Source organism: Choloepus didactylus, chromosome 8 (assembly GCF_015220235.1).
Source record: "Choloepus didactylus isolate mChoDid1 chromosome 8, mChoDid1.pri, whole genome shotgun sequence".
Lineage (NCBI taxonomy): Eukaryota > Metazoa > Chordata > Mammalia > Pilosa > Megalonychidae > Choloepus > Choloepus didactylus.
Window position 1 is genome coordinate 114,721,661 of NC_051314.1, and position 15,098 is coordinate 114,736,758.

The 15,098-nt window shown below is 34.1% G+C and overlaps 1 pseudogene; it reads right to left on the minus strand.

Annotated features, from left to right (window-relative positions):
- Positions 1-14,038: 14,038 nt before the first annotated feature.
- LOC119542074 lies at positions 14,039-14,510 on the minus strand (annotated as a pseudogene).
- Between the last annotated feature and the right edge of the window lie 588 nt (positions 14,511-15,098).

Genomic DNA, 15,098 nt, shown 5'->3' on the forward strand with positions numbered 1-15,098 from the left:
GAGCAGAATTTGACATACAGGCTAAAAGATACATACATATATAACTGTATATGCATATATGCATATTTGTGTGTGTGACTGTGAAAAATGTAGTGGCATTACAAATCTACACTGATGGTGAAAAATGGATTGACTCTTCAATTAAAGGTAATTGGCTATATTTACAGAAATTGATGAACTTACATCCTTTCTTCACAACATATGTGAGGCAATATCTATATAATTATTACTGAAATACATAAAGTTATTTAAAACATTTAGAAGAAGACCTTTTAGGTAAAATGTCTCATGAAAACAGGGTAGGGAATGATTTCTTAAAGAAGGTAAAAAAGCACAATTCTTAGAAGAAAAGATTTATACATGACTATATTAGAAAGGACATCATAAATAAAATAAAATGATCTGCCACAGACAGGAAGGGAATTTTTCATTACATTTAGCTGACAAAGGGCTGGTATTAAAAATATAAAAAGAAGATAACTAAAATGAAAAATAGGCAAAATATATGATCAGGCAAGTCACATAAGAGGATTTTGATGAAAGCTGCTCTGCTCAACATAATCCATAATCTGAAAAAATCCAAATTTAAATAATGAGATACCATACCACAACCATAAAATTTTCAAACATTTAAATCTATGGTAAGAAATGTTGACAAGGGTAGGAAACAAGTAATCAAACATTACTGGTGGAAGTGCAAATTGTTAAAATTACATCAGAGAGCAATTTGTTTTAATTAAGTATCATTATGACAGCCATACCCTATGACATAGTAATCTCATTTTTAGGTATCTCTGACTGGTAGTTTTAAAGATGTTTGAGGAGAAATGAGGCAGGATATTTATTGCAATGTGCTTGTAATAGCGATAAAATATAAATGGCTAATAGTATATCAGTAATGAATAAATATAGTATAGTTTATTTATTAGGTGGGGTAGTAGACAGCAGCTACAAACAAATGAACTAGATCTTATATATGAAAGTAAAAAATCAGAAAATATAATCTTAAATGTGAAGGTTGCAAAATATCCCTGAAGTGTAACAGTTGTATAAATTCTAATTATCGAAAGCCGTATTTATTGAATTATGGCTATAGCCATGTACAGTCAAAGTATAAAAAATATTTAGAAGAATATGCACATTGATTTCAGGATAGTGGTGCCCTCTGGGGGAGAAAGAAGAGGGAAAGAGATGAGCATGCGTTTGGTTTTAACTACATTTTTTTCTTTTTAATATGAGAGATTTAAGAAACAAATATGGACAATATGGTAATATCTGTTATACCAGGGTAGTGTGCACTCTGGTACCTGCTTATTTATTTTGTATTTTCTGCATGTTTGAAATATTAAATACATAATTCCTTTCGTTGACAATATTGTAGTCAGAGCGGAGGAAGGATTCCTATGCAGCCCTCCACAGCACCCCCCCAACCCGAGGTCTCTTGGCCACCTCTCCCTTGGTATTTTTTTTCGATCCCAGTTAAAATGAAGTAGCAGAGCAATCTGGTTCTCTGATCCTCTTGCTTCCCATCATTTCTGTTTCCCCCTTTTCTCAGGGGGAAAAAAAGATTAAAGTTCTCTTTTTTTTTAATTCGGAACTTCTTAACCATTATTGGTTTTGGTATCTGCCATCATGTCTATACCAAGCCGCTTATTGAAATATTTTTCAACACAGAGATAGTCTCCCTCTAAGAGGAATTTTGGTATAATATTTTATGATAAGGATTTAAACTCTTTACAGTTATTTTAGTAAATTACTGAGAAACTTGCTTTCTTACGATTTGCTTTGTCCTTCCAAGAATTCAAATGCAGAAAAGCATTATGTTGGTGGTCTACTGATGAGTGAAGTGAAAGGCAGTCAAATCATTAAATAGGAATTCTCTTTCCTCAGCATTTGCCTCAATGCCTACCATTATAAAATAGCAAAAGCAATACTGATGAAAATGAAAATAAATTGTGGAATAATTATTGTGCCAGCTTGGATATATCATGTTCCCCCAAAAGACATATTCTTTAATGCACTACTGTGGGGGCAGACATATTATTGTTGATTCGTTTGAAATGTTTTTCAATCTCATTTCTATAGAGATGTGACTCAATCAACTGTGGGTGAAATATTTGATTAAATTATTTCCATGGAGATATGGACCCTACCCATTCAGGGTGAGTCTTAATTTAATCACTGGAGTCCTATAAAACAGCTCACCAATAGAAGGAGCTCAGAGCAGCTGAGAGAGACATTTTGGAGACAGACCTTGAAAGCAGACTTTTGCTGATGCTTTGGAGATGGTAGCCCAGAGTTTGCTCCAGAAAGGACAAAACACCCCAAGAGCAGCATTTTAAAGGATGCACGGAAGCTGAGAGAAGAGCTGGAACACAATCCAGGATCAGCAGATGCCAGCCACATGCTTTAGCTAACAGGTTTTCCAGACGCCATTGGCCTTCCTTTGGTGAAGGTATACTCGTGTTACTGCCTTAATTTGGATATTTTCATGGCCTTCAGACGGTAACTTCGTAACCAAATAAACCCCCTTTATAAAAGCCAATCCATTTCTGGTATTTTGCATAACGGCGGCATTAGAAAACTGGAACAATTATGTATTCTGTAATATTATGAAAATATAAATATTTAAATGACAAATCTTCACATAGGAAGGCCTATTGTATTTCCATTTTCATTTACTTTTTTTGTTTTAACTTTTATTTTCTTATTTAACTTGCTGATATTTTGTGGTGCCACTTTGGGCTTGCTAACCACAATCAAATTCTTTGGGTTTCCCCATTTCAAATTATTTCCAATGATGAAAATTTCTTATTGTGTCTCATTTTAGTGATACTAATATAATATGATAGCTTTATTTACACTAAATTCTAAGGACTTGCCAAAAGAAATACCATGTTTCCTTGATCTAAATCTACTTTCAAAATGTATATGAAATTATTATATTTTAGATTTACCAAGAATAAAAGTAAAAATTTTCAGATAACCTAATTCATTGTCATGGGTAAAGTATTGGCTTCACCAATTTTAAACTAAAAGATATGTTAATGTTAATTATTCTTCAAGATAAGGTAAGATTAAAATGTTAATTTACTTTTTAGGGCCTATATTTAAATTCATTATTTTCACAGCCTTCAATTTTCCCTGTTCCTTTTTTTCTTAGCCTTTCAAATTCCCGCAAAATTCCTCTGGAGGGCAGTATTAGCATAACTAAAACATTTAGCTCCAGAGGGCTCTGAGAGTGAAAGGCACTGCCTCTTTGTTATAGTGCTGCTTATCTCATTTCAAATCTTAGCATTCAGCATGAATACTTTAACTTTTCCATCTCCTTAGGGGGAAAATAAACTGTCTATCCCTTTTGAGGATTATAGACGTTATCCCCTGTCACATTATACCCTATTTAAAAACAAACACCATTTCTACCCTCATTGCTTCTTGATAAAACACCCTGGAAAGCTAATGGGATGCTGGTGTAAAATGTGACTTCTCAGTGAGCAATTTTGATCCAAATTGCTTTAATAATAGGAAAATTTCAGAATTTAACTATGGAATAGAAATCAGCTGAACATAAAATCACATCCAAACTTAATTCTCTTCAACATAATCCTTTACTCACTAAACGAGAGAGAATTCAAGGCAGAAAATATGACACCAGAGGTCAAAGATGTTTTACATTTTCATATGTCTTCAGAGAATACATGTTATTTTAGGAAAGTGAGGCTGTTGAGAAAGCTGTATGGGATGACTATAACCTTGGTAATCAGTTCATTAAATAATTTATGTGATCCCACTCAGAATTCTAATTGAAAAGGAATGCTTTTCTTTGAAAGCCAATTGAGATAATTACTTACATAAATAACACCTGGGTCACTGTATGTGTATTTATAAGTGTATCTTTTTTGTGTCTTTGAATTTGCTGAAAATTTACTTTGAATTTTACTGAAAAATTACAAAGAGTTAGGAGATTTTACAGGTTTTACAAGTTTCTAAATTACAATATCACCTTCAAAATAAAAAAACATTTTCAGAAATATTTTTTTCATTTTAATGATGTTAGTATAATAGAAATGCAACAACTATATTTTGTGATATTTAAAAGTAGTTTGAGAGGGGAAGAAGAGAAAGTAATAAATATAGAAAACAACTGAAAAAGGGATATCTCTTAATTTTCCCAATTTGTACATATTTCCTAGGTATACCCCACACCCATCCATTATAATTTCTGAACTATTTTACCAATGTTGAGTTTTACATTGACTAATCTATCTAAAGCCAACCATTGCATATTGATGACATTTATGTAAGGTAGATTTTTTTTTCCTTGAAAGAAAATTATCTTTTACTGGTTCTCAGCAGATTATATAATTGTGTTAATTAATGGTTGATCTCAGCATGGGTATTTAATTAAGACGGTGATAGGGTCAAGGGCTCTGGAAGTGAGTGTGTTCTGCTTGTGCAAGTTTCCTAGCAGAGTGCTCCTAACCAAGAGACCTCACACAGTGTGAAGTGCTTGCAAAGCCTCCTGTAGTCATAAGAATTCATGTAATTTTGTATTTTAATCCGTATTTATCCATGTTTTTTTCAAAAGAAAGAGAATATCCAAAACATTAGGTCATGTTTATCACTTGCTTCAGTATGCCAAGACTTCCACTGTCAAAGCCATATTTGAGAAGCAAGGGAAAGAGCAGACATTTTAAATTAAATACTGGTTCAGATACTGAGTTTATTGCTTACTGTACTTGAGCCTTGTGCACATTATGTAACTTCTCCAAACCTCAGTTACTCCCTGTAAAATGTAGTTAATATTAGAGTTACTATTAGACTGAACCATATGAAATTGCTATTTATGTAAAAGTGGTGAAGTACTGACAATTTCTTATGGTTCAACCTAATAATAGCTCTGTGTGCACACACACACATGCAAAGATAATGTACATAAAGCTCCCAATATAGTGCTTGACTCACAGTAATTTGAATTAATGTAAAAAAATTGCTTAGGGCCCCATTTATGCTAACAGTGCAAATAAAAATACTCTAGTATAAATAAAAATACACTCTTGGGATATAAGGAGAAGTCCATGGAATTAGAAGTCAGTTACATTTTTAACACTTATTAGCTATGAGAGTAAACATTTTAATTTCTTAAAAACTAGTTAATACGATTGTTAAAATGATTAAATGAGATCATGTGTATGGGCATGTCAGTTATATTTATTTACTCATTAAAGAAATAGTAAAATAGTACAAATAGGTACATGTAGAAACAGTATAAACAATTATCATGTCAGGTTCTTTCTAGATGTTGAGAATACAGCAGTAACAAGACAAAGTGCATTCCCTCTTGAAGCACTGATATTAGTAAAGGGAGACTGACAATAAGGTTGATAAATACAAAGGTACAAGAATTTCAGATACAGATGAAAAAATCTTATCAGCATGTAGTAGGTAGCTATCATAGATTTATAATATTCAACTTTATTTCTTTCATCACTGTACATGCATGCCATTTAATCACAGCATCATTCCTTTCCTTTGGAGCTCTATTTCTGTGAATAAATTATAAGAGGTTCCATACATTTGGACAATCTAAAAAATTCCTAATTATTTATTAGCTTCTCTGTAGAGCAAACAGCCTGTGAAAAACCTCTCTTTTCCTTCATTAATCCTTTGGCAATAATATTTGGATCTGGTTAAAAGAAGTAGCATCATAAAATTTCAAGGCTTAATCTAAGTTAAGAAATACGGTAATTGTTACCTAGCTATCTGAATTACATTTCCCTAAATAACCAGCCTTTCTTAGGAGAAACGTTTTTATTTCACCATCTCTCTTTATAGCTGCATCCCTCTGGAATTTTTTATCATTTTATTGCATTTGAAGCGCTTTCTTTTTTGGGAAGTAAGAGAACTCTTTGAACTTTACAAACAGATATAAATGGAGAGAAAGAAGGGGAAGGTCAGATTTTGGGTTTGCTAACCTTGGCAGTGTCCTTTGAAAGTAGTCCCCAGGTAGCTTTAACTTCTGCAAGCACACGTGAGCCTGAAATCACCCCCAGGCCCAGCCTGCTTGGCAAATTGACAGAGGTCAAATTTTCACACAAATGAACAATTTCCCTGATAAAGTGAAACTGGTACTTAAGCACAAGCTCTAATGAGCAGCCCCATCTTCAGCTCCCACTTTAAAGTATCCCCAAGGTTTCCAGTACAATTTCATTTGACCTTTAGCTAAAGACCATATTTTACTAGATCACCAATTTCCCCTCTCCCTGGAGTGTTTGCCTATGTCAGCACTTATCAAAAACCACATACTGCACGTAGGGCAGATGTTCATTATTCCTTTTTAAGAACAACCCTCTCCTCTTCTCACTCATTTCCCCTGATCTTCTCTCTTCTTTGAAGGAGAACCTTTCAGATTGTTTCTTCAAATTCCCCAAACAACATGCTTTGGATTTATACATATTGGTCTGGGGCTAATTATTGACTATCAGAACTACTATTACTTTTTGGACAATCTAAAAGATAAGTAATCTTTCTTAAGGTCATATGGTAAGCACAGAGTATTCGTATTCTAAGCGTCAAATCATTTATAAACTTCTCTTCTTCCCACTTTGTTCCATAATTAGGATTGTATAACAACTGAAGTTAGTTATCATATTGCTATTTGTTGGGCTGTTAACTGCCTTTACCATACAATATTGATATTAGTAAAATGAGACAAATCTCATTCAACTGATGTATAGAAATACCATAAGATTATTAGGAAGAAACAGTCATTCCCCACTAATCATGTATCCACAAAAGGGAGGGGAAAACTCAGAGGGGCACCTTCATCTTTTCTCTACCTCACTCCTGCCCAGGGACTAGGAGTGAGTTATTAACTCAGTGCCTGTGGCTACTCCTTACTCAGGATCTGACTGACCCGAGAGAGCAGACAACGTGTTCTGCTTTTCTTGTCATATGATAATCATATTGAGGCCGTCTTTGTCTCTGTGAGAGTGAGCCTTGCAGTTTGGGAGAGTAGGTGACTTCTGCGATGAAATAGTAGGGAGCACATTTTAGCTGCACATGGACACTCTGTCTAGCAGTCCAGTTTTTGTCACTAAGAAAGCTGAATCTTGATCTTCAGCCATCTCACTCGTGTACATCTTTCAGTCAGTTGCAAATGTGGGAAAGAAAGTGAGGGTGTTATTTATCAGTGCCCTAAAGACACAAAATATATAAAACACCTTTTAAACTGTAAAATGATGCATGATTAAGTGATCACTACCAGCATTGTTATTATTATTATTCATTCTAATCCATTTGAAACTTGAAACAACTAATGAGTATTCAGTTGGCAGGATTTAAATTGGTTATGTGTTTGGATCTGGAAATATGTAAGTAATAAATTTACTAAATTGGATATTTGAAACATATAGGGAAATGAATATTGTGAAAAATTTGTGACTTAGAATTTATACATTTATACAGCCATTGGAAACACAAATTCAAATAAAAATGAAAACTACAGGAATTTTTCAAGGATATTCTACATGATATTTATGTTACTAAATGCTTAATTAATATCTTATTCAATTCATAGAAATATAGGTAGGTAGATATTGTTTCTGTTTCACAGCTGGACATTAGAAATGATAGGCATTTTCTAAGGTTCTATAGCTAGTAAATCTTAGAATTCAGATTCATTGCTAGGATGATCAATCTCTAGAACCCACTGTGTTGATTACCGTATTTTCCTGCCTTCAGAAGGAGGAGGCATGATGTATGGCTTGTATGACATTTGTTCCACCTTCAGACTAATTTTGTCAGAAATAGATAATTGTTGTATCTGACTCTCAGATTCAATATAATTGTATTTCATAAACATTACAAAACAATAAAAATAGCTTGTTTTACAATATTTACTAAACTGTATACCCAACATACATGAGCTATAAATATATGATTATTTTCTCCAAGTGATCCCACCAACCATACAACAAATTAACTTCTGTAACCAGCAATGGCAAAGCATCAACAATTTGGATAGATCATTTGAAGAGTTAAGGTGGACAGTTTCTTCAAAGTAAAAACAAATTAAATGTATAATACAGAAAAAAGGAGAAGTTATGACTCCTATTTCCAGGAAGAGTTACATGAGGGCATAGAGTGTAAAGTCTAGGCAAGAACACTGGTCATATATTCATCCAGGTTTACTCATCCACATTAACAGCAGAAACATATGCCAGAATAATTTTCCACTTTCTCTATTCTATCAACAGATTATCTACCAAAGTCCTTCCATTAAAAGTAAATATTCATTCAATAAATAAGTATTTTTCCAGGCCAGCAGCTCAGAGTTTGACATTGTAATTCTTCTTGAAAGTTTATTTTTATTTTCCCTAAAAATAGGATGCTGCTTTGGGAACTGAGGGCACAAAAAAATCAGTAAGTACTTGGAGCTTGGAGAAACAGAAAAATGTTACACACACACAAAGAAGGTATGATATATCTCAATAAAATGAATTTAAAAAAACAGAAAATATGAACTTCTATAAAAAGAAGCGTGCATATATACAAAAGCAATCTAGAGATAGAAATGAACAATTGTCCCTATTGTCTGGGATGGAGGGATTTCCCTGAACACCAGACTTTCAAAAACTGGGACAGTACTGGGCAAACTGGGACAGTTGATCAACCTAAATTGGGAAATGTGAGAATGAAATTAAGTTTAGCTTTCACACAGAATAGGTGTGCCTTGCAGGGTGGGGCAGTTAAGAAATTGGCAGAAGGTTAAAAAGACAAACTGTAATCCACAGTCAGTCCCCCTGCTTATCCGCCCACTATCTACTATCCTTGCAAGATGGAGACTCAGGGTAGAGGTTCCCAAAATAGCCTCATAACTTACTACCAAACTAGCCCAGACTGGCTTTAAAGAGGCCTGGGCATAACCATTATAGGCAGGGGTGGAGATTTGTTCCAAGTTCCTAATGTTGCAAATTTGTGCCGGAGACGTATTTCAAATGTTTCCAATTTGGGCGGGCTGCATGTTTCAAATTTGCTGGGCTAGTTAGGCTTGTCGAATAGAATGTAACTTCTGGAGTATCCAGCCGATGGAGAAACAGGGGAGGGACTTGCGGTTAGGTGTAGGGAATAAATACTGCTGGGTCTATTGTTCTGCGCGCCAACCCCCACATTTTGGTTGGGCGCCCATTCTTGCAAGATCGTGAATAAATTCTTTTCTTCTCCACAATTGGGTGAGCGTTTATTCCTTTTAGGAATAGTGCTTGTTTCTCACAGGAAATTATTCAGTACAAAGAAATATTTGAAGACAAATACTGAATAATAATAACTATTATTGTTGCTATCATGATTATTTCTAACAGTCACTAGTGTTATTGTATATCAGACACTATTCTAAAACCATTTATAGGGCCACTCTATGATATATGAGCTAGAAGCATATTGAAACATGTCCGAGAATATATGTTTGAATCAGGACAGAATAATATATTTGGGAGTAGTGAGAACTGAGGACATTAAAAGGTAAAAGTATATCTCAAGTCATTAAAATGTGCCTTGTTTTAATTCTGTACTTGTTCTAAACAAGTAACATTTGCAGACTAAATCTGCTCAACAGCTACCAATTTGAAATTCTGAATTTCACAATGAACACAAAGGAAGCTATTCCAGGAAAAGAGAAGAGCATGTGCCAAGGAACAGCTGTATAAAAGAGACAAGCTGAAGTTAATGTGAGACACTGATTGTCTATCTTGGACAGAATATATGCTATGTGAAATTAGGAACCAGCTACTTAATAAGTCAAATCCTTGATCTTGAGGCTTACTCTTGTGAAACTTATGGCTGTAAAAGGGAGGCTAAGCCCACCTATAATTATGTCTAAGTGGCAACTCCAGGGAACCTCTTTTGTTGCTTAGATGTGGTCTTCCTCTCTCTAAGTCCAACTCTGCAAATGAATTCATTAACCTCCCCCCTTCATGAGACATGACTCCCAGGAACGAGTCTGGCCCTGGCTTTAAGGGATTGAAAATGCCTTCTTGACCAAAAGGGGGAAAAGAAAGGTAACAAAATAAAGTTTCAGTGGCTAAGAGATTTCAAATAGAGTTGAGAGGCTATCCTGGAGGTTACTATTAAACAAGCTCCAGCTAGATATCCCAAATGGCCACAGTATGCTAAGCCCTAACCAACAGTAGTCCTGAAATCCCTAGGTCCCTATCTGAGACTCTACAAAAGTTTCACTCACTAAGTTTATTTTTCAGAAACTAAATCCTCCAGGGTGTTCCTATGATAGATAAGTCCCCAAACACAGAGGCAATAGCCTCTTCAAGAATATGAACTAGATGTAGCCCTCCCATAATATCGATACCCCTTTTCAATATGAACAAGTTATGTGGCCACTGCCTAGATACCCCTGAAGATCAAGGAAGTGATTAAATGAGAGGAAGAAGTAGCAACAGAGAAAACAGGATTTAACAAAGGATTACAAATAGTGAATCTTTACATAGATGTTAGGATATTAGAATAGCTAGAAGAAAATACTGGAAACAGTGAAACTGTAACATTCTTTGAAATTTGCTCTATAGCTACTCATCAAATCGTACTTTGAAAGTTATCTTTCATATATATGCTATATTTCACAGTAAGAAAATAACTGAAACTGTGGAATGTAACCCATAACATTCTTTGAAATTTGCTCTCTACTTGTTAAATCATACTTTGAAAGTTGTCACCTTTCTGTATATATGTTATATTTCACAAGAAGGAAATAATTCAAAATTGTGGGACTGTAACCCGTAATATTCTTGGAAATTGGCTCTCTAACTACTTGTTAAATCGTACTTTGAAAGTTATCACTGTTTGTATATATGTTATATTTCACAATAAAAAAAGTTTAAAAAAAAAAGGAAACCAGTGCTGAAATGTCCAGTACAGCAGGAGTTTAAGTTTTTGGGAATGGGGAGGAAAGCAATAGAGGCGGTGGTTAGTAAAATAGATTAGGGCCAGATTATAAAGGAATTTTTTGTTTATGTTGTAGGCAGTGCTTACCTGGAAGAGGTTTTCAAATAGGAGTGTGACACTATTTTAGCTAGATCTTTGAAAGATAAATTTGGTGCAGCACTGACAATATTTTGAAGAAAAGAACAGAAAGAGAAGTTGAAAGGATATGGCTATATTCACCCAAAAATCCTAATGATCTGAACAAAGTCTATGACAATGGGGTTGAAAAGAAAGTATTCAAAGGGATGTAGGAAGTAAAAATTTGAGTATCTTGGTATATGACTGATTATGGTAGTCAAGGAGAAACAAAAAATGAGCATGATTTGAGATTTCCTTGCTTGAATGGAAGAATAAAATGTGATTCATTATGAGTGATTTGAAAATGCAGAAAGTGGAGCAGAATAGAGTTGGGGAGAATCATGGAATGTGATCCTATTCAGTTTAAACATTTATGTGGTTCTCTGCTCTGCAATGAAACAATGAATTGGGAAGTTGTTTACCATTCTTAATATTATATCACATGTCCAGCATTTTGGAAATAATGCTATAAACTTGGTAGAGCAAATATGGCTTTAAAGCAAATCCAGGTACAGAATCTAGCAAATGGCAAAGTGGAACTCTGGCAAATAGGCTAATGGTACAGGAAGTCACTGTATTCCAAGATGAAAAAAAAATGTGGGAGGCATTAGTGTACTAGCAGCCTTTATTTTTTTTTCCAGATTTTAAAAGGAAATTCAATAAAGAGCTATTGTACATGAATAAAGTCGTAGTGGTACAATTTATGAATGTCACATCAAGCATGCACAAAAATGGTATTATGCAGGGCAAAAGTAGTCAGAAAATACTGAATTAGATCTAAAAAGACGTAAAAAATTTACACATATATACAAAAAATCTTGCAAATTATTGCCTCATTTACATGTATTTGGAGTAGCAGAAGCAAAGGGAATAGAGAATAGCAGAGAGAATTTTAAAGCAATAATGACAGATACTTCCAGTTTTCCTAGAACACATGGATCATCAGGTTTGAGAAGGAAAAAAATACCATAAAGAATAAATAAAAAGAAATCTACAACTACATATATGATAGTGAAACTGTCATACCCCAGCCCCCTCACCAAGAAAGGCAGCCAGATACAAAAGACAGTTTACAAGGAGGCAATCACAACTCCTATATCTGAAAATGGAAATCTGAAAACAGTTAAATAATATTTTCCATATGTTGAGAGAAAATAATTAGCTAATATTAATCACTCTATTATGTCCTAGAACTTCATTTAATGGAAAAAACTTCAGTTCAAATATTTTTATTCTTCTCATTGATAGCCAACTTCAAATTAAATATTTCTATCATATATCAAGTTAAATGAAAGAATATATATTAATAAACTAAAAGCCATGGGAATTTATAAAACTATAAATTAAAGCTAGAATAAAATATATTATCCTTTATAAAAATTTTTCATTTTATTATTTACATTTGCATGAAAGGGTTCTATTTCATATGGCTTTTGATAATTATTTTTTGTTGATTTTAACCACTGATAAAACAAGGCATTTTTGTTTGTTCTATTTTTTTTCCCAAGGTTTTTAAGGCGGCATTTATTGACTGAAAATAAATATGGAGATAAGCTCTTGAAATATACGAGGACTCCTTAAATCTTCTGCCATTAATCTTGTGCATGTTATAACCACCACCACATTCAAGTGGAGGTGAATTTTCAACATGTTACTGAAAAATAAATTAAAAAATTCTTCCTTAAGCAGCCCTTCATAGTTTGATAATTTTGGAAAGAGATACATAAAAACATACCATGGTTGTGTACATTGAACATTTATTACAACTAGTTGGTGATGTGATAAGCCAATGATCACATGGCTTGAATACTGGCCACAATTACAACAAAGCTTAATTCAGTCTGGAATATACAAGTGAAAGTGTAAGCCATGAAGACATGTTTAAATTGCATGAGTATGTATAAAAGTGATAGTAAAAGAATTATACAGCTTTTAAAAATACAGAACCCACTAATGCCATTTTACTTCATTAAACTGCCACTTTCCTATGAAAGCTGTCGTTCTTATTTCTCTAAGACTTCTGATAGCCAGGCAGTACCACGGACGAGAAGGAAGATAATAATTCTGCAGCACTTCTAAGTGGAGGGAAGCAAAATAAATATGGCTTTAACAAGCAATTCAGAAGGAGTATTCGTGCTTTAAACAATGACTTATGCAATGCTTTGTGAAGAGACCCACACGTTTTCTGAGATACCATTATGAAGAAGTCCTGATAAATCAACATTTCCACTTTATTTGGGCCATCAAAACAATGCAGATAAGTGACTAAATGATTATGACCACAAAAAATTCATCTCAGCAGTTAAATGTGACTTGACCTTAAAAAGAATGTACTTTTTATTATGAAACAGTTGATTCTATTTCTCATCCCAGGTTCAGAGTGCTCAAGAAATAATCTTTTGTGTAAAACAGCATCATTCTAATAAAGTCATTTAAAATCTGAATTCCCTTTGTGTTTTAAGTATGTAGCGTCCAAGAGAAGTCTTTGGTATAAATTTAAGTCTCAACTTAGAATTTTCATTCGTTATGTAACATGTCAATTCTCTTTATTCTTATATATACTAAAATATTGCACTGATCTTTGGTTTCATAAAACCAGGTTTCATGTCATAATTTAACAGTTTTCTCCATCATATACAGTAAGGTAATTAATGCACATTGCCTATTGGTGTCGTTTACATACACATGAAGAATCAGATTAAGAGAAACCAACGTTCAAACTTTCAACTATCCAGAAAAGGTAACTTTCTTTCCTTCAGCATTCTAATTCATATTTAAGTCCCATAATTTCTTACTTGAATAACCAAAGTTCCCTTTAAAAAATATTTTTATAGGTCTGAATGATATGGCTTAGCACACAGTAATACTGACAAACATCTGATACCATTAGCTAACATGAACAAGAAGGCAGTGAACAGCTATAGTGTGTGAAATGCCACAAGAAGTCCTAAACAAGGGAGGAGAGTTATGCCAGTCCAGTTTCTTCAAGACCACTACATGGGGTTTCCGCTCCCTCCTGCAGGAGATCTGCCTGCTCAATGGCTTTGAGAACATTTTTCTTGGATGTTTCCTAAGCTTCCCTTCCCAAGAGAAACTCATCCAAAATAAAATAAGCCTACTCAAAATTAAAGATATCAAGTTCTCACACACTGCTAAAACACTTGTCCAGTAATTCACATAATGATGAATTATTTTCAGGGTAATTTAGTTCATTGTCCTGATCCTCAATAGGACAGCAAAAATACAGACTAGCATATCTATTGTAAACAAACCTTCAGATCTTGCCACTCAAGAAAGCTGCACATTTTACGTTTACTTGCTAAAACAGTTTGAACAAGTTCTCTTGTGATCTTTTTCTTTTCCTTTTATGACAGTGAGATACATCATTTCTGCAGTCAAAGCTTTCCCTGACAACTAAAGAGCAACATAAACTGCATGTGATGATCACGGGCCGCAGGTTCAATGGAGATTGTCAGGCAGATACAACCCTGGCTAGGGGTAACTGGTGTCACCACGTTGAGCAGGAGCGGCCATTTTCCCATGGTGAAGGCATTTTTAAAGTTAAAAAAAAATGTCCATGCAAAAGAGGTTAAAAAAAAAATACTTCAGGGATGACAGTTTGTCATGTAATATCTTGATAAAAGGAATCTGTGCAGATCCTTTAATATGTGACCTAATAAAAAGTTTTTAAAGGCAAAATAAGGGGAAGTGTACTGATTTCTACATAACATCTGATGTTTAGTTTGTTTTATGCATTCCTCCAATTCATTCAATATAAGATATTGCCTTAGTTTTGCTAGGCTGTTATCACAAAATTGCCCAAAGTGGTTTGGGTTTAAACAATAGGAATTTATCGGCTCAAGGTTTCAGAGGTTAGAAGGCTTGCTTTCTCCCAGAGTCAGCAGTCTTGTGACTGGAACGTGGCAATATCCTCTCGTTTCTCTTCCAGCTTTCTTTGGCTTCTGGCTCCTTCCCACGGCTTTCTGTTTCTATGTCTTTCTTCTGCTTATAAAGGACTCAGTAAT